General features: G+C 42.5%; 1 protein-coding gene across 3 annotated transcripts in view; it reads right to left on the minus strand.

Moving 5' to 3' along the window:
* The window catches only part of Ppp2r5e (protein phosphatase 2 regulatory subunit B'epsilon), a 143,179-nt gene that overhangs the window by 91,233 nt on the left and 32,217 nt on the right, over positions 1 to 19,729 (minus strand). The window contains exon 1 of one of the 3 annotated variants that reach the window (XM_013346141.2): positions 9,349 to 9,393. The exons of the other annotated variants lie outside the window; for them this stretch is intronic. The gene's annotated coding sequence lies outside the window, so the exon portion shown is untranslated. Of the gene's footprint in view, positions 1 to 9,348; positions 9,394 to 19,729 lie in introns of those variants that run through there. 3 annotated transcript variants of the gene reach the window in all.

Here is a 19,729-nt window from a genome sequence, read left to right on the forward strand (position 1 = left end):
CACACACACACACACACACACACACACACTTCCCAACTGGTGGCACTATGCCAAAAAGTCCTGGAACTTATGCAGTACAGAAGGGCCTAGCTGACAAAACAGGTCACTAAGGCTTTGAGGGTTACAGCTCAGCCCCACTTGTGCCCCAAGCTCTTGACAACAGGATATGTACGAACAGCTACTATAAGCATCCTGTCATGCCTTCCCCAACCGCTAAACCACGGATTCTCAATCTGTGGATCTTGACCCCTTTGGGGGTCCAATGATCTTTTCATAGGGGTCGTCCAAGACCATTGGAAAACACAGATATTTTACATTATGATTCATAACAGTAACAAAATTACAGTTATGAAGTAGTAATGAAGTAATTTTATGGTTGGGGTCTCCACAACATGAGGGACTGTATTCAAGGGTCACAGCGTTAAGAAGGTTGAGAATTACTGACTAGCCTGTGAGGCAAAGTTAACAGTGCCAACTTTACAGCAATGAGCAGAAGAGATGAAGCTCTGCTCTGGTGGAGTGTACACAGACAAGCATCAAGAACAGCCCAAAGTAGAATGTCAGAAGGATATGAGCAGGAGAGAACAGAAAAGGCAGAGCAACAAGGGACGACAGGGACAGGCTCACAACTCACTCCCTAATAATGACAACAGTGCGGTAAATACTGGATGAGGAGAAAGTCTGATGGGATAAGAGATACTCAGCTCTCTATCTGGGTGGTGGCATCTAAGCCACCTGTGCTGAGTCAAAGATGCTGGTCAAAAGCACAAGAGGAAGAAGGGCTTCCCAGGCCTTCAAGGAAACTAGGAGGAGCAAAAACTTTCAGTGCCCTGCAGCTAGCTGGGAAGAGGTTGTAGTCAGTGACCTTGGGAACAGCAGGAGCTGCACAAAGAGGACCTAGAAGGCACAGTCTAACAGCTTCCAGGAAAGGTGACTACAGAAGTACCAGGGTGGGGCACAGACCTCCTGGAGGCTTCTGCAACAGGAAGAAAAGTCCAAGGATGGGGGTGGGAGAGGAGGGCATGCAGGGAGGGCTCAGCTAGGGGCCAAACAGATGGCACTTGGGCCATAAAGGAGAAAACAGTGCCTTTCCCTAAAATGAAAAGATCCTAGAGAAATTTGGGGCATGCTAAATTTGAAGTGCCCAGCAGTAGCTAGAAAAGGAAAACTGCATTGAAGAAAAAGCTAAACCTGGATATGTAGACTGAAGACTCTAGGAAGGGAAGTCAAGGATATCAGAATACATGGACATTTTCCTCCCTTCCCTACCTCTCTCTGCATTATACAGATTATAAGAAGCACAAGAACCTCTGGCCACTTCTTTCTCCATAAAGAACTTGCCTATAGTAACACTACTATTTTTGCCTGGCAGTGGTGGGGCACAGCTTTAATCCCAGCAAAGAGCAGGTGGATCTCTGTGAGTTTGAGACCAGCCTGGTCTACAAAGTGAGTTCCAGGACAGCCAGGGCTGCACAGAGAAACCCTGTCTCAAAAAAAAAAAAAAAAGAAAGAAAGAAAGAAAGAAACAAAAGAAACCACCTATTTTTATGTTAAGCATATAGAGCCTACTGCCCACAAACACTCAAAGCCAGTTTAAGAATGAGGCAATCACAAGAATAAATAAATAAAGAAAGAAAGAAACAAAAGAAACCACCTATTTTTATGTTAAGCATATAGAGCCTACTGCCCACAAACACTCAAAGCCAGTTTAAGAATGAGGCAATCACAAGAATGTGCATTTATAAACCATTTTCAAAAGCACACACGCACAAACACACACACACAATAAATAAAGAACAAACAGTTAAAATTCAAGCCAAAAGTAGTAGTCAAAATTTATTCCAAAAATCAGGAAAGTCAAACCTAGGGGGTAAAGCCAGGCCCAGACTGTTGGGTCTCAGTCTGTCTAAATATCCAGAATTAAGATCAAGCCGGTTTCTGGCAGTAAAAGTCAGCATTCCTCAGGAACTGGTTCTGGTTTGCCGAGGGAGTCATTTCCCTTACCTCTGGCAGAAGGGACGCACAGTTCTCTGCTGTCCTGTACCTGTGACTGCATATCAAAGTGCACTCAGCCTTCAGGCTCCCACAGTCACTATTCACAAGCACCCCTTTCAAAGAAGCCCCAGCCCCAGACCCTTGGCCCCCCACAGTCCCTCACCTTCCTCAGAGTTGGCTGGCTCTGGACTGCCTCTCTCTATCTCTGGCTAGCCTCTTACTCTTTCACTGCGTGCTATTCTCCCTTCTCTCACAGACAGCCTTGGCCATGCCCGGTCTGCCTCTTTTTCTCTCTGCTCTCTTATCCACAGTAAAAACTTCAACCATGCAATGAAGTGCCCATGCCCGTAGTTTCTTCACTGTGCCCTCTTGCATACATAGACTATTTGGAATTCCTTTACAAGTTTCTCCAACTAGTAAAAGAAACGGTGGAAACAGCCTTCATTTTTTTTATAATCTAATATTTCAAAAGCCACATAAGCGTATATATGCTAAACATTTATTTTGAATTTAAAAGAAATCCAAGTAGCAACCAAAAAAAAAAAAAAAAAGCTGCCCACAGCAAACTTGGCAGGTTTGCTCACCTCACCTCAAAGGGTGTACTTCTGACAATACTTCTGGTTTGGTCTGGTTTGGTTTTTATGACAGGATCTCAAGTAGCATAGGCTGGCCTACAACTCACTATGTTATCACCAAAGATAATCCTGAACTTCTGATGCTCCTGCCTCCACTTCCTAACAGCTGGGATTACAAACGTGTCTACTACCCATATCTTGCTTATGATATCCATTTATTTTGTGTAATTTTGGCCTAGAGTCACTCAGACTCATAAAAGGTCTGGACTACTAAGCCTAGGCTAGGGCCAGCAAGATGGCTCAGAAGACAAAGATGCTTGCTTCACAAGCCTGATGTTGTGAGAACGTCTCTCTCTCTCGTATGTTTTAAAAAAGGATACTAGCAACTATGACATGAGAATAACCTTCTTCCTTATTTATATGCAAACAAATGACAAATGATCAGGTGTTTCCATTCTGTGTTATGTAAGAAATAATCTATTTCTGTCTGTGTGACTGTGCACACACTGACCACAATTCTGATGGAAAATGTCCCCAGAGGTATTTTCTTCAGGAACTATCCTAATGACATTCAGTTATAGCACTTCACTTCCTAAACCCACTCAACTTCCCTCCCCCTCTTTTCACAGATTCTTAAAGCATTTCTACTGGGAAACTATTTTTAAAATTGTACTCAGGAGTAGAAACATTTGTACAAATAGTAGGTTATCTAACAAATACTAAAACAAACATTCTCTATTCTTAGGTTACACACAAATAAATATCTATCATGTAGATGTATCACTATTTATATTTTAGGTTGCATGCTATAACACACATAGATACTGTAAAAGCCTATACAGTGTTCACCAACAGACTCACGGCTGTTTGATTGAGATTTCCACCTTCCTTCCCATTCACACCATTCGTACAGCACTTAATTTGACTCAATAGGTTGGTTTTGTTTAGTTTATTGGGGATAGGAGAGTAATTTCATTTTCTTGAGACAAGGTAGTTTACCATGTAGAAAGAATGACTTTAAAGTCCTGCCTCTACCTCCAAAGCTCTGGAATTATGGGCATAAAGGTCAAAGGCACTGGCTGCTCTTCCAGAGGACCCAGGTTTGATTCCCAGCACCTACATGGTAAATCACATCTACCCAATCAATACTCTTCTGACTTCCACAGATACCATATATGTATGAAGTATACATGCAGGCAGGCAGGCAGGCAGGCAGGCAAAGCACTCATACACACATAACACTTTTTTTTAAAAAAAAAGTGAAAAATAAGAAACAAAACCAGAACATATGCCTCTGTTTCTGTAAGGCCATCAACCAAGCATAGTTCTTCAAAGTGAAGCTACCAGCAGCTCCAGTCCTCAACACTGTCACAGCCACGGGACTCCACTAGAGACGACAGCTCTTGACTCTTTCAAGGAGAGTCCTTCTCAGGAGAGGGAATGATTGAAGCAGCAGTAAGGAGGATAGAAAGGGGTGGCTAAATCACTTCCTCAGTGCCAATTATATGGGCATTTAAAACCTGATTTAACACTTTCTGAAAAGCAGCTGGGCAACTACTGTTTAAACATGGGAGGTGCATCTATGTTCTAGGAGGCTGACTGTTGTTTTCAGACAGGGTTCCACACTGAGGTTCAAGATGGTGTTACTGAGGTTCCTTCCCTAAGGGAGAAGTAAACAAGGCCTTCCCCCTCCCTAAGGTCCCAACAACAAACAAAGTTATGGCACCACCAAAGTTTATCCTTGGTTTAACCACTGGGTTAACTGGGCTTACTCACTGAGCACAAGCAAAGGATTACTTCCAGGAGTGTGGGTGACCCCCAAAGGCTATAGTAGAAACTCTTTACCCAGCAGTCTTTCCCACAGCCATACAAATGGAGCTCTACCCAACCTGACCTATGCTCGGGCCCCTCTCCTGTCCAATGCCTGGACACCAGAGTCACCCAACCCTCCCCACCTCCCATTCTGTGAGATGTCAACAGTCAACAAGTTCAGCTTGATCCTTTTATGGTTACTTGTTTGGGGTTTTTGTTTCTTTGTTTTTTCTGTAGTCCTGGCTGTGATGGTACTCCATCTATAGACCAGGCTGGTCAGAAACTCAGAGATCCACCTGCCGCCGCCTGTTGTAAACTGGTATTAAAGGGTGTAGGCCACCACATCCAGCTGCGGGGTGGCCTTTTTGCAAGCAGGCACAGGTGAACTCACAAAAATGGCAGTTGTTTGGTTCAGAGAGTCCATCCTGCACAACAGATGGACTCACTATGTAGCCCAGGCCAGTCTTAAACTAACTACCATCTCTTAATCTTACCTCAGCCTCTCAAGTGCTGGAATTACAGACATGAGACACCATGTCTAGTCTATGTTTTAGGTTTTAATATTTAGGCTTTAAATGTCTTAAAATTTTTTCCTTAATTCTTCACAGATTAGACTTTCAGCCTTCAAACATCTTTAAATACAACACTAAACTCAATCAATATATACTATTTATTATGTCAAAGAATCTTTCCTATAACCATGTACTTTTAAGGGCAATTCTCACTAAAATGTCAAAGCTATTATTTGATAAAGCTTGAACTTATCATCCTCTTCCCTCTGCCCCACCCAAGCACCTCAGATTAGGACTGGCTTAGAAATTTTTAAATTATGCAGGTAGTTTATGTTTGTGGTTTTCATCATATTCTTACTGTGGAGCACTAATAACCAAAGACACAAAGTAGACAAAGACAGACACAAAAGCAAGCGGGAAAACTTCACTCTAGCCCTGCAGTTACCTAGAAACTCTCTGCTCTGGGATGGCAAGCTCAGCCATTCTGTTGCTCTGTGGCATGACCTACAGCACTCACCACACACTGCGGGAACCTCAGATATATCTAAATGAACAGTACACTCAATGTTTACACTTTCATGCAGGCTTTATATGAAACCAAAACCTACACTGTTTTGGAAAAAGAACAGAATATCTTATTTTCTAATGGGAAACTAATTTCACAAGAAGTTGCCCCAAGCAGCTATTTTCAACTGAGAACTCAAAACTTGCTGTTTTTTCACATGGAGATTGGAGATATGTGGTTGAATATATATCTGGCCTTTTTCAAGTCCCCACTAAACAAGCAGAAGTCCATGTCACTATGGCTCTCAAGCCTCTTGTGAAGGTTTTTAAAGCATCATGACAGGTTTAAATCAAGCCCATTGGAAGAACCTGGCATTTAAAAGGATCTGAGGACTCAAAACCTTTGGACTCCCCAAGCCTTCACTTGGAATGCAATCAGGATAACCATGTCAGTTGAAGGGTCCGAGAATAAGAATATAAAAATGTAGACTCCAAAAGTAAGAACGTAGAAATAAAGAAATATAAAGTTGTAAGCCTAGGAGAATGAGAGCAGACTGTCAGCATCTTTCTCAGCAGTTTAAGGATTAACTATTAACAGTGGGTTACTCTGCTTTACAACCCATAGCTCGATTACAAGGCCGAAGCAGCTCTCTGTAAAATGAGAGCCTAACACCCCGGCCATCCTTGATTAATGACAGATATGAACTGAGTTAACTTCTAGGAGATAGATATAACCCTGGGTTATGCATTATCCCTGCTATGTGAACCTGGCAGCATCGAAGGGGAGAGCGCAGGGCTTCAGGAAACACCACCTGGAAGCACCAAGGAAGACAATAGGTTAAGTACAAACACTTGTTTAACTGAAAAACTCTGTTAATAAAGATTGCAAGGTAACGTAATCTGTATCTGGGTTTACCTTGAGATTGTAAAAATTCTTTTGTTCAGACCTAATGCGTGGTGCCCCTACTATTAAAAAAAAAAGTGGGCCTTTTTTTGCCACAGCCTCACAACATCCATCTCTGGCTGTGGTCTCAGATAGATGATAAGCCTTTTGTGCCCCCATGGAGATTTTTTTATTTATTTATTTTTCCTGGAATCTGGCTTCTGGAATAAAGTTTGCTTCTGGTTTATTAGACTTTGGTAGTCTGTTCCCATCTTTGCGTGACACCCTCCCCCACCCTAGACCCAACAGCAGTTGGGCTTCTCACAGCTAGCCCTGGCCAACTGTAAACACAAAAAGTTGAATAGGGATAGCTATATATGCTCCCTGGACCACTAAGTGCTTTGTTTTGTTTGGAGAGTATTATGTGTTTTGTTTATATATGGGGTGAAGACTGAGACTAAATGTTTGTTTTACTTTTGCAATTGGGCAGAAAAGTACTTATTGGCTAAGTAATGACAGCCAATTCTTCCAGCCAAAACCTACCAGGAGCCTTACCAAAACCCAAAAGGTAAGTCTTTAGGCTCTTTCTATAGTCTCAGAGAAAATACTAAGGTTCATTCTGCCTAATTTTACCTATATGTGTGACAGCACACAAAAATAAAAAACCAGAAACGATGGCTGGAAATTAACACCAGTCTCCAGGAGTAGCCAACTGCTGTAGAAATAATATCCTGACATAGTAAAGGATAAGTCTGATAAATGGTCAAACAAAATGGGGTAAGCTGTGTCCAAGTAAAGGCAGCAGACAGCTCTACCATGGAGTACCCCAGCTCCTCCTTTCCATCACTCTAACCAACACCAGAGATCATTTGTAAAGACAAACAAGTAAGTTTGCCTCAAAGTTCTTCAAGTTTCATTTCATAATTCACTGAACACATTGCTGGGGGCCGTGGAGAGGCATCATGACAAAATGCACAGAGCAACAAAAGGACTCACCTGTGGCCAAGAAGCAAAAACGGAAGGGCCTGGGACCCCACAATCTCCTTAGAGGGCACACCCCAAATGGCCCAAAGACTCCCTGCTAGGCTCCACCATCTTAAAACTTCCACCCACCTCCCAGTTGTACTGTTCTAAGATAAAAGCCTTTACCACACAGATCTTTGGGAACACTTAAGACACAAACCACAGCACCAGGCTGCTGAACTTCACAAGTAATAATCTCAACCTGCTCATTCTAAGCAGTGGGGGCTGCTCTGGCCTGCCTACTAGATGCCAATACAACCGCTATTCTCCCACCCTCTACAAGCTCTCCTACAGGTATCACAGCCATGGTAAGTCTCTAGGCTTTGACAATTGTCATCTACAGGTCAAAGCATTCCTTCAAGTATCGCCAGGAAATGGCTCACCACCAAGTCTAATATCCTGAGTTTGATCCCTGGGACCCACAAGGTAGAAATGACACCGCAGAAGCCCATTAAGAGACAGCTATTTCCTTCTAGTGAAGAGAAAGAGATCTCTGGCCTGGGTAGAGACCTAACATTCCAGTTGGGCAGGTCAATGACCTGGCTAAGGGACCACCCCTTAGATACTACTGAGTTCACCTTAAGCCATGCTAAAGAGATAGATGGAATAATTATCCCCTTAATGAAATCACGTGCTTCTCCTTCCCAGAATTCCCACCTCCTACACAGCCATCAGCTATGTCAGTTTGCCTGCTACTCTGAATCACTCAACACAAGCACAGGTTTTCCTTCTTCCTTTCTCTCTTCTAAGCATGCTTTCTCCAGTATTTTGGGGTTTCTTACTCTAAAGCTCCTCTCTCTCTCATGTGGTTGGCTTGTCTGTCATGTAGGATGGCTGACCTCCATACCAACTTAACTTAAATTGCATACCCCACCCCAAATCTTTCCCAGTCTCCTCCAGGCAACCACTAAAATTTATGGCTTGCCTGCCACTGGGTTCTCTTTTAAACACTAATAAATTTGTCCTTGAGCGTCTATGAGTCCACTCTTAAATTTTTTTCTAATGCATCTAAAAACCCCAGGAAAGCTCCTGATTTTCCCAGTATCATTTAGCAACCAAAACAGTACTCTCCAAATTTTCCAGTAACAGAGAAAACTGACTTCTGAGGCTGCCCTTTGACTACTAAACACACACACTGGGTGGGGTGATGGGGGCACATATGCACGAGAGATTTTAATATGTATTTTTAAGTTTTGGGGTGTTTTGCCTGCATGTTTTTGTCTGTGCACCATTTCTGCAAACTGTCTGTGGAAGCAGGAAACATCCTTGTGACCCTGTAACTGTTGTTACAGACAATTGTGAGCTGCCATGTGAGCTAGAAATTGAACCAAGAACCTCTGGAACAGAATTCAAATCTCTCAATATTTTGATGAAGAAAATCTTATGAGCTGGGCGGTGGTTATGCATGCCTTTAATCCCAGCACTCGGGAGGCAGTTGGCAGGCGGATCTTTGTGAGTTCGAGGCCAGCCTGGTCTACAAGAGCTAGTTCCAGGACAGACTGCAAAGCTACAGAGAAACCCTGTCTCAAAAAAAACAAAATAAAAATAAAAATCGTAGAGACCTTAGATCTGGCTACACAGCAGTGTAAGGCCAAGAATGCAGTTCCGTGATAGAGAGGCAGCAGAGCAGGCCTTGGCCACAGATTCAATCCCCAGTCTATGTGGGGAAGGAGAGAAGTTTAAATTAGTAGAATATTTGTTTTTAATAAATATTTAATAAATAATCTATAGTTTAAATTAATAGAATCTTTGCATATGAACTTTCGTGATTCCTTTTTTTTTTGTTTTTCAATTTATTGACCAAAAGGACCAAAATTTACTGACATGGCTTTTCTTTTACTACTTAAATCTTGAAAGAATAACCAAAGCCAAATGTCCAAAAGATTGACAAACCTAACAATTAACAAAAATTTAAATCTCAAGTCTACATTTGAAATACCTGTTTTATCAAGACACACTGTAAAAACCCAATTATTACAAGGGATTTTCTGTTTTTTAAAATACACAGGCTGACACACTTCAAAACAAAATGTCAGGCACTCACCATAATAGCTGCGGCCTTTAAACTGCCCAGCACCCCTCCCTTGCCCCAACTCTAGCCAGTTTAACTGCTTCTAAATGGAACATTCTAAACTGCTAAAAATAAACTTATCACTATTCCCTCCTGCTTGTTTTGCCATTTTTCCATGACATTTTGACCTTTACTCTGGCTGCTATCATCAAAACATACAATGCCCATCTGATACCATTTCAAGGCATTTTATTAAGACACATAAATGTGAAAGTCCTCCTTTTCCATTGAAAGAGTGAGGAAAAGGAACTCTGAACACCTCAGCTACTTAGAGCCCTGGGTCCAGGCTGGCTCCCAGAGACTTCATCAGACTGGGCTCCCCACCAAAGCACCACAGGGTCAAGAACACCCCTGGCCCCAAAAAGGAACTAACTACACTACACTTAGTGGCACATGCCAATCATCCCAGCATTTGGGAGGTGAAGAGGATGGAGAATAGGGTGAGGAAGGGGATACAGGAGCAGGGGAACATGTTCACATATATTCACATGCCTCTATGAAAATGTCCTTATGAAACCCAGGGCCCATGCCAACTTTACAATTTAAAAAAAAAAGTAACAAAAGAATATTGAACAAGCAATTTAAATAAAACAAATCTGCTCAGTTTACCAGGAGATTGTAATGGTGAACCAAAGATGTCACATGACACCTCCCTAATTAGCCAGAAGCACTCAGTGTTTGCCTCTAGTATCTCATTTCCCTACTGCTCAATACTTCCTTTGTCAGAAACATTAACAAATGTAACTTTCATATTTACTTAGAAGATAATATATTTGGTGTTCAGTAACGTTTTGGACAACTACTGACTCTGCCAACTGAGTTAAGCAAAACTAATCAACCTATCAGGAACCAAGTTACACTCTTTCCTTTTAAACGGCATTTTTAAGTAGGATGAAAGGACTTGAGATGACTACTTTCCCATAAGTCTTGGGCATTTGAATACTTGGTTAGTGGCTGCTTAGAAAGGATTAGGAAGTATGTCATGGGGCGGGGGGGGGGGGGGGGCTTATGGTTTCAAAAGCCTCCTCCTACCCCCACACATTCTCCAGGGTTCCTTTTTGTCAGTGAGTATGTGAGCTCTCAGAGCTCCAGGGCCATCCCTACAACCATGCTCTCCACCATGGTAGTGATGAGTTCTTAGCCCTCTGGAACAGTAAAGCCCAAAGAAACTGCAAGATCCTCTCCATATAACTTCCTTGGTCTTGTGTTTTAGCAAAAAAAGTACTAAGACAGAACTTGGGGACTTTTTTTTGATGATTGCTGTTTTGCCTGCATTCTGTGAAAAAAAAAAAAAAAAAAGCCAAAGCTGCCTAAGTTCTCTAAATGCTGCTTTATAACAAAGCTACCTCATACATGCACAGTATGTGAGCATGCGGGTGTACACGGATGAGAGGCCGGGTACCGCCAACCATTTCACTGATTTCTTGGCATGGTTTTAGAAAAAGGTGTTTCTTAAACTTTCCAAATATGAACCTTGAGAAGATTTTACTAGACCCTTAGATCTTTACACAATAATTGTATTATAAATACCACTTTATAAATGGCAAGTGTTATAAACAAAGAAATGTTTTCAAATAAATTTTATTAATCATACTCCCTATATACATTTATAAAATGCTAACACATTCACACTCAACACTTCACATTTATTTAGTCTGAAATTTAAGAGTATGTTTTGGATGGATGACTGACCCTTACAAAAACTTCTTACAAACTGCAGCTTTTGTGGCTCATAATTGAGCAGGATGTCAGAATGTTTTCAGGAAACAGAAAACCACCTAGCTACATGCAGGAACTTTTTTCCCATAAGACTATAATTCATTATTTTGCCACCAAAAAAAATAAGTTATATATAGGCATTTACTTTAGAGGTAATTGGGAGGGGGGCTGGGTCTCATGTGACCCTGAGTGATATGTAAATAGAGAATGGTCTTGAACATTGATCTTTTACCTGTCTACACTTCCCAAGTGTTGGCATTACAGCTATATGCCATCACACCTGACTTTTATACATAATTTTTACAGAGCTGGAACCACTCATTTAAAAAAAAAAAAAAGCCTTAGAACACAGAATTGCTAAAATTTTGAAGGTACCAAGAATAAAGTTAACTGAAAAAGAAAATACACAAGATGGCAGAAATGTAAAAATATAGCAGATGTAATGTAACTGAAGGGCTGTGAAATCAACAGTGGAAAAGGGTGCAACAGAACCCATTTGGACAGCTATTCCACAGTCTTCCTACTGGTGCAGAGAACTGTGCGTGCTTGCGTGTCTGTCTGTCTGTCTAAAACGGGGGGGGGGGGGAGCGCGTGCGTGAGTGCCTGCCTGCCTGTCTGTCTATATAGACCTAGGGACTGCGTGTGTGTGTGTATGTGTGTGTGCTTGTGCGTGTGCATGTGTGCCTGTCTGCACAGACCTAGGGACTCTGTGTGTGTGTGTGTGTGTGTGTGTGTGTGTGTGTGTGTGTGTGTGTGCGCGCGCGCGTGCGCGCGCGCATGCACACATACCTGCCTGCCTGTCTAGACCTGGGGACTGCACCTACGATCTTGCACATCTTAGGTAGGTACTCTATCTACCACTAGGCTGTACCACCACCCTTTTGAAACAGGGTCTCATTAAGTTCCACAAGCTGGCCTAACCTCACTCTAGCTCAAGCAGGCCTCCCAAAATAGCTGAGATTCCAGGCATATGCCGCTCAGCTGCTTGTCACCAAGCAGCTAGCTCTTCTCTGGATGAGCTCCACAGGTATTCTAGGCCAACTGCCAGAAAGAGTAAACCCATTTACATTTGTTCTGGAGAGGAAGCTCAGCAGAATGGTGGCAAGTCCTGACCCCAGATTTCTGGTTCTAAGCCAGGGGCTCCAGTTTTTGTCTGGCATTAAGCAACCTTACACGCGAACCTAGATGTGATCAGCACTTGTATTGAGTTTATCTTGAAAATGCACTGCTATTTTCGACAGTTTCTTTGAAGCCCCCGTCAATCACTCAAATGAAACCTTGGCCATTTTGTAGGTGGTAACAATGGGAATGTCTTGGATACCAGGAATATTTCTTAAAAAACATAAGACATCCTTGATGTTGGGAAAAAAAAAAAGTCTAAAAGGAAAAATACGGGTTTTTTTATTACTCTCAAAAGCAACTTTTGAGGAAACAAAACTCACTTTAATGGAAGAAAAACATGGCTTTCAAAAGTAAATGTCCTAGATTTACTTTGACTTTAAATCAGATGAGAGCGCCATCTCTCACACAAATAAATACACCGAGGTGCCAAATGAGGACACATAATTATACTGCCAAAAGGCTGCAGCTTTTTTCTCCAGCTTAAGCCATTGTGACAGGACAGAGACTATTAGAATAACTAAACTCTAAACTCGGGATTTACTTAGGAATACACAGTAGAACTGGTCTGAATAATTGTTATATATGTACTTGAAGGTTAATTGGCAACAACACCAACAGAATAAACACCAACATAAAAGATCAGGAAATGAATCAATTAGAAATGGCAGATCCTAGCCTAACAGGAGCCAAGACTCACAGATTCCTTACTAGGGCCAAAACAGCCTTGAATGCACTCCCTGTTAACTTGTTTATCTACCACACTAACCACTATCATCCCCCACTTTACAAATCAGAGATAGCAACGAGTTAAATGACAAGTGCATAGGTGACGCTTGCAAGAAAAAAGCCAAGACAAACCCAGTCACTGCAGCCCTACAGTATGCAGGGAACATGCTTACAAATCATAAAACGATGGTGATGTTTTTACATAAAATGTCCAGAACACATAAACCCAAGGATGCAGAAAGTAGAATAGTAACTGCCTGAGGCCAGGAGCGGGTAGTGTGCCTGGCACACTTAACTGCACATTTGTTCCCCTCCCCACCCCCACCCCACAGCATCCCCACCTCTCCTTTTCTGTACAACACCAGGGCCTTATGCATCTATGCAAATGTCTACCACTGAGTCAGGGCCACAATTCCATTTTGAGGTGATAAAAACAATCCTAAATTTGGACCATGATGATGGATATACGCTCTCAGCATTCAATACAAACTAAATAACTATACACTATAATTGGGTGAACTATGTGGCATGTGAACAATATTCCAATTAAATAAGGTAATAATAAATAAAAATGATAATGATGGAGGTTGTAGATGTAGCTTATTGGTGGAACGCTTGTCTAACACGTGCAAGGCTCCAGAGTTCACCCCCAGCACTACAAAATAATACGCTTTATATTATAATAGTGAATAATGAAATAAAACATATTTAGAATTATTTTCAAAACCATTAATACATACAAATATAGACACTGCCACTACCAGGAAAGGGGGAGAGGGAGCTTAAAGAAAACACACCACCATGTCTGAAGTGATAAAATCGTCTCTGCAGCTGAGAGAGGGCTCACTTTTCATCTATCTATGTATGAGAATGAGACGGGGAGATAGATCAGTAAATAAAATGCTTGCTGTACAAGTATGAACGCCATGGTTTAACCTCAAAACCCACTTAAAATGCCAGGCATGATGCACAAACTGGGACTTCCAGTCTTGGGAAGGCTGGAGACCTGCAGAGCCCTGGAGTTCAGTGGCCTCCAGACCAATGATAGAGCCTGTCTCCAAACACAAGCTAGTCTTGCAAAATGGCACATGATTGATTTCAAACTTCCCACACATGCATGTTCATGCATATATACACACATGGGTGGGTCAAAGATGCAAAATGAATTGCTGTTATTGTTTTGAGACAATGTCTCACTATGCACCCCAGACTCGAATTTTTTATGTGGCCCAGACTAACCTTCAACTCATCGTCCCTTTACATCATCCTCTCAAATGCTAGGATGACAGGTTAGTGCCACTATGTTAGTGCCACCCCGTGCAGTTCCCAGTAGTCTGTGTAATGAAACACACCTACAATTCCAGCACCAAGGAAGCCAATACAGAAGTATGATGACTATAAACCCAGCCTGAGAACCTGAAGGGCAGGGGGTGTTATTTGTTTAAAACAAAAAACAAAAAAAAACATTTAAGGATGCTGCAAGAATACAGAAAAGGGCACCTCCTGGAGGCCAGCAAAGGATGCTCCAAAGTTGTTATTGGAACTGTACTTTGACAGGTAAGAATTCACCAGGATAATGGGAGGGTGACTAACAGATCTGGGACTAGAGGGAGCAGCGACAAATCCAGACACAGAAGTGGAGATAAATTTACTCAACAGGAAGTTGACTTTCCACTAAAGTAATAGGAATACAGTTTAAGACAATTCAGAGATGACCTAAGTGCCTGCTTAGGAACAAAATAATAAGGAATGCAATGAGGGTAGGAGTGTAAATTTTACCCATCAAAGTGATGACTTCATGCTAGGGTCCAGTCCCATCTTATTGGGGAACTAACATGACCCAAAGGGGTTGGGATCTTGCTGAAGGACCCATGCAGGTACAAAACAGCAAATTTCTGTTCTATGAGCTGAAACAGAAAGGAATTGTGTGGATTGTTGTCTTCTTGAAAGCCAGAAAGGATGAGAAGGCAACCTGGCAACTTGAGAAATGTGCACATATAAACCAGTCTCCAAAATGCCGGGGTTCAACATGAATACTCTCATCAAACTACAAGGAAGAAACATTCTGTCAGTTCTTCTAACTTTCCCAAAAACAATACAAACAAAAAATCCGAACACCGAGCCCCCCAAAAAACTTAACACACCACATTGTTTTACTTTCTTTAAGAATGGAAGATTCAGAAAAACTTAGCTCAAAAGTTCTAACTGGGAAGCCTAGGAAATGGTGCAACAAGTAAATATCCCTGCTGTCAGGATACCCAAAGACCTGGGCTGGACCAGTGGGCAGGGCCCATGCGGTGGAAGGAAGAACCGATACCACAGGTGTGCTCTATTTTCTCCTGAGCACTACAGCATGCACATGTGAACACACAAAACAGAAATACAATTTAATTTTTAAAAATGTAAGGTTCAGCCATGTGGTGGTGGCACATGCCTTAACATTCAGTAAGAACAAGCAACAAGAAACCCTGCCTCAAAACATTATTTGAAAAACAAAGACTAGCAGAGCATGGTGGAGTATGTACGCCTTTAATCCCAGCACTCAGGGGAGGCAGGGGGATCTCTGTGGGTTTACTTGGTGAGTTCCAAGACAGTCAGGGCTACATAGAGAAACCCTGTCTCAAAAAATAATTAAATGAGTGAATGAATGAATAAAACAAAAGGGTAAAGCAGTACCAGGTACTGTAGTCAGGAGGCTATAGTGCCAGGTAGTCAGTAGGCTGAGGAAAGCAGACTATTTGAACTCACAAATTCAAGACCAACGAGAGCAACAGTGTGAAACCTCACCTTCAAAACACACAAAAATAGCAGGCTCAGTACATGCTTTCTACAATGCAAATCTGTCAATGTTGAGTACTCGCTGTAAAGCAGGACAATTCATGAGGATGGCTCAATGCATGAAGACCTCTAAGAACCACACTGGAAAGCTGGCAATATTTAAGCTCACACACACACAGTGATGTGTACAGGAAGGTTGATCAGGAAGCCCACCTCTAGCACTGAGCCCTACAGACAGAGAAGTTCCTTCTTGGGGGAAATGAACAGAGCAAAGGCACTGAAGCCATCAAGAACACAGGGTGTGGGGCAGCAAGCTGGGGCCAGACCAGCTGGTCCAAGCAGGATTAAAAAAAGCACTGGGCCAAGTCCAACTCCAAGTCTGGTCTGTGGCTCCCAGCCAAGCCATCTGGCCTGCACATGCCAGGTGATATCCACCGAATGAGAACCACTGGGGAGCACAGGTGAAGAGCAACCGAGACCAACTTCCCAGGAGATTTAATTCACACAGCAGTTTACCAACAACTGTTCAGGGCAAGGAAATGGCATGAGGTACATGGTAAGGGCAAAGACAGGAAATATAGATCACGTGTGAACACTGCAGGAAGACATTGCTTAAGGCTTCCTACTACTACCCCACCCAAAAGCACTTTAGTGTATTACATATTTTAATGACTTTCATATCTGAACATCATAAATAACTTGTCTCCTCTTAGGTGTAATGAAATGATGAGAATTACATAAGGGCCTTGAAAGCCCTTATTTTCAGAGGTCCAAGTGGCAGAATCTGAGGCAGCCATTTGGGAAAAGCCCAACAACTCAAGCAGCATCCGCCCTACACCCCAAATGTGCTTTGCTAAGAAAGGCCTGCTCTGATGGGCAAGGCCAAAACAAAACAAGCGCTTTGAAGTTCTGATTAAGCATGCAGTTCTGAAATCACATTTGAGAGTCTCTCAGCCCCAGATCTGAAGACCTCAGCTCATTACTCAGAAACAAGGTCTTTTGGAAGGCTTCGAATATAACTCTCCAAGCTACTTCCAAGTTTCTCTTCCAAATGAAGAATCTACCACAGGTAGACACTACCTAAGCAGACATCTGCACACAAGACCCAAACACACTGCATGGAGTCTACTTCAAAGTTCTGATTCCCCTAAATACCCCTTAGCTTTTCTGGCCAAAAGTTTTCCTTGGCACCAACTTTAAAAATTCCTCATCCTTGGGAGCTGGAGACATGGCTCAGCAGTTAAGAGCACTAGTTGGTCTTCCAAAAGACCCAGGTTCACTTGTCAGCACCTACATGACAGCTCAAGACTGTGACTCCAGCTCCAGGGCTTCTGACAGCCTCACACAGGCATACAAGCAGGCAAAGCACCATGAACATAAAATAGAAATAAATAATCTTTAAAAACTTCCCATCCAAGAAGTCAATCAAGTAACTCTTGAGAACAATTTACTTACCATGTAAAGTAATATATATATTCTTATTGTTGATTCTAATGTATCATTGTTACCAAGGTGTTCTTGGGTGATTTATACATCTGCATTCTGCAAATTTACAATACAAGGTTACCTGAATAGCCGGGCGGTGGTGGCGCACGCCTTTAATCCCAGCACTTGGGAGGCAGAGGCAGGCGGATCTCTGTGAGTTCGAGACCAGCCTGGTCTACAGAGCTAGTTCCAGGACAGGCTCCAAAGCCACAGAGAAACCCTGTCTTGAAAAAAAAAAAAAAAAAAGGTTACCTGAATAAACAAGTTGATACCAGGAAGCTGGAAATTAGTAAGAACTAAAGTAATCAAGAAATCCTTCAGAGGGAAGACAAAGTCTACTAAGATCATCTCATCGGGTTTCTAACCCAAGGAAGTTTCTAACGATGCCAAAAAACAGTTTTACAGCTCTAAAGGGTGTTTAAAATTAATGACTGCTTGAAAATGAGGAATTATCTATATAACTATTATCACAACAGACACACAATAATGAATACATTATAAACACACATAAAGCTAGACGACACTGAATGCCCTGCCCTTACCTTAACCCTCCACCCCCTTCCCACACTCAACAAGCACCCCAGGCAGCTGTGATCTTGGAGTCAGTCCATCTGCAGTCACTGACAATGCTGGAGAATCCTTCCACGACCACTTCACTCCTCACAGCCATCACATACGCTCCACATCAGTCTAAGTTGGTCCACAGAAACTGAAACTGACACTCTAGACCAAATGCATCGCCTTTGAACTTGACAGTGGTCACAAAGACCTCATAGGTTAAAACATAGGTGGGAGGAGTAAACAGAACAGAATGCTGGGAGGAAGAGGAAGTGAGCTCAGACTCGACAGCTCTCCTCTCAGGAGCAGATGCCTCAGAGAGACGCCATGCTCCCCTCTCTCTGAGAGGCAAGCGATGAAGCTCCGACCCAGGATGGACGTAGGCTAGAATCTTCCCGGTAAGACCGGTGCTCACAGATTACTAGAGATGGGTTGATCGGGATATCAGAATTAGCCAGTAAGGGCTAGAGCTAAAGGGCCAAGCAGCGTTTAAATGAATACAGTTTGTGTGTTGTTATTTCGGGGCATAAGCTAGCCAGGCAGCCGAGGTGCTGGGGACGCAGCCCCGCCGCTCCTACTACTACAATGGTGGAATCTTGAATATACAGTACTAAGTGAAATAAATCAATCACAAAGAATCATATTTTGCATTATTAAACTTATTTCACATGCAAAATAGGCAAATTTATACAGACAGTAAATTAGTAGCAGCTACATTTGGGGGTGGCAGTGATGGAGACATCAGAATGAGGCCATAGAAATTTAGAAGAATGAAAATGCTTTCAAATTGGGTAGCTGTGATGCTTGTACAGTCCGGTGAAAATGCTTTCAAATTGGGTAGCTGTGATGCTTGTACAGTCCGGTGAAAATGCTTTCAAATTGGGTGGCTGTGATGCTTGTACAGTCCGGTGAAAACTCTCAAGAGAGCACAATATACTTGAAATGAAAAAACTGTATGCTATTAAAGTTATAACTAAATAAGAGTGTTAAAATAAAAAGTTAAACCGGGCAGTGGTGGTGCATGCCTTTAATCCCAGTACTCGGGAGGCAGAGACAGGAAGATCTCTGCGAATTCGAGGCTAGTCTCATCTACAGATTGAGTTCCAGAACAGGTTCCAAAGCTACACAGAGAAGCCCTGTCTCAAAAAAAAAAAAAAAAGTAAAATAAAATAAAAACCCACAATGAACAAACAAACACATAAATAAATAGCAGTTTGAAAAAGAGAGGTGGGGGGGGGGCCTGCAAGATTGCTCAGGAAATAAAGATGCTGCCACAAGCCTAGTGAAAGAAGAGAACCTACTCCCTCCCACAAATTGTCCACTAGCATACATACACACATGTGCACATATACACACACGCACGTGCACACACACACACACACAGCATACTCACACCACCGCACACAAAAGGTTGAATATTTTAGACAATGAATGCTAGGGGATGGGAAAGGAGCGGAGGGAGTGGCCAGAAGGAAACACACTGCTCACAGCAGAACAGCACTAGTCAACATTCAGGATCACTTCCTGTTTCCTGTCACTCACTGCGGGCTGGGGAGGAAATGGCTGAGCAGCTCAGGCAAGCAAGCAGTGGGCACTGCAGGGCTACTGCTGGCTTTCAGAAACTCCCCAAATGCTTTACAAAGAAGCGAGGAGCTCCAGCTTCCCCTCTATAAACTCTTTCCTGGCACTGGCCCTCAATTAGCAGTTAGCTACCTGCTACTAGGACAATCGCTTTTCTGAACACACCAGGCCTTAGAAAAAAAAGCTTCAGGCTGAGAATGTAACTGGAAATTCTAAAGGTTTTTGTGAGCCAGGCTTCACTATTGCAGCTCTACTTCAGCCTCCTGAATGCTAGGATTATAAGCATGTGCCACCACACTGGACAACAGAAGTCAAAGTCTCTGCCTGTTCATTGGGTAACCTTGTTCATTTAGTACTGAATTCTGGGCAATCCTATGACAGGTTT

The sequence above is a fragment of the Microtus ochrogaster genome, chromosome 1, assembly GCF_000317375.1.
Source record: "Microtus ochrogaster isolate Prairie Vole_2 chromosome 1, MicOch1.0, whole genome shotgun sequence".
NCBI lineage: Eukaryota > Metazoa > Chordata > Mammalia > Rodentia > Cricetidae > Microtus > Microtus ochrogaster.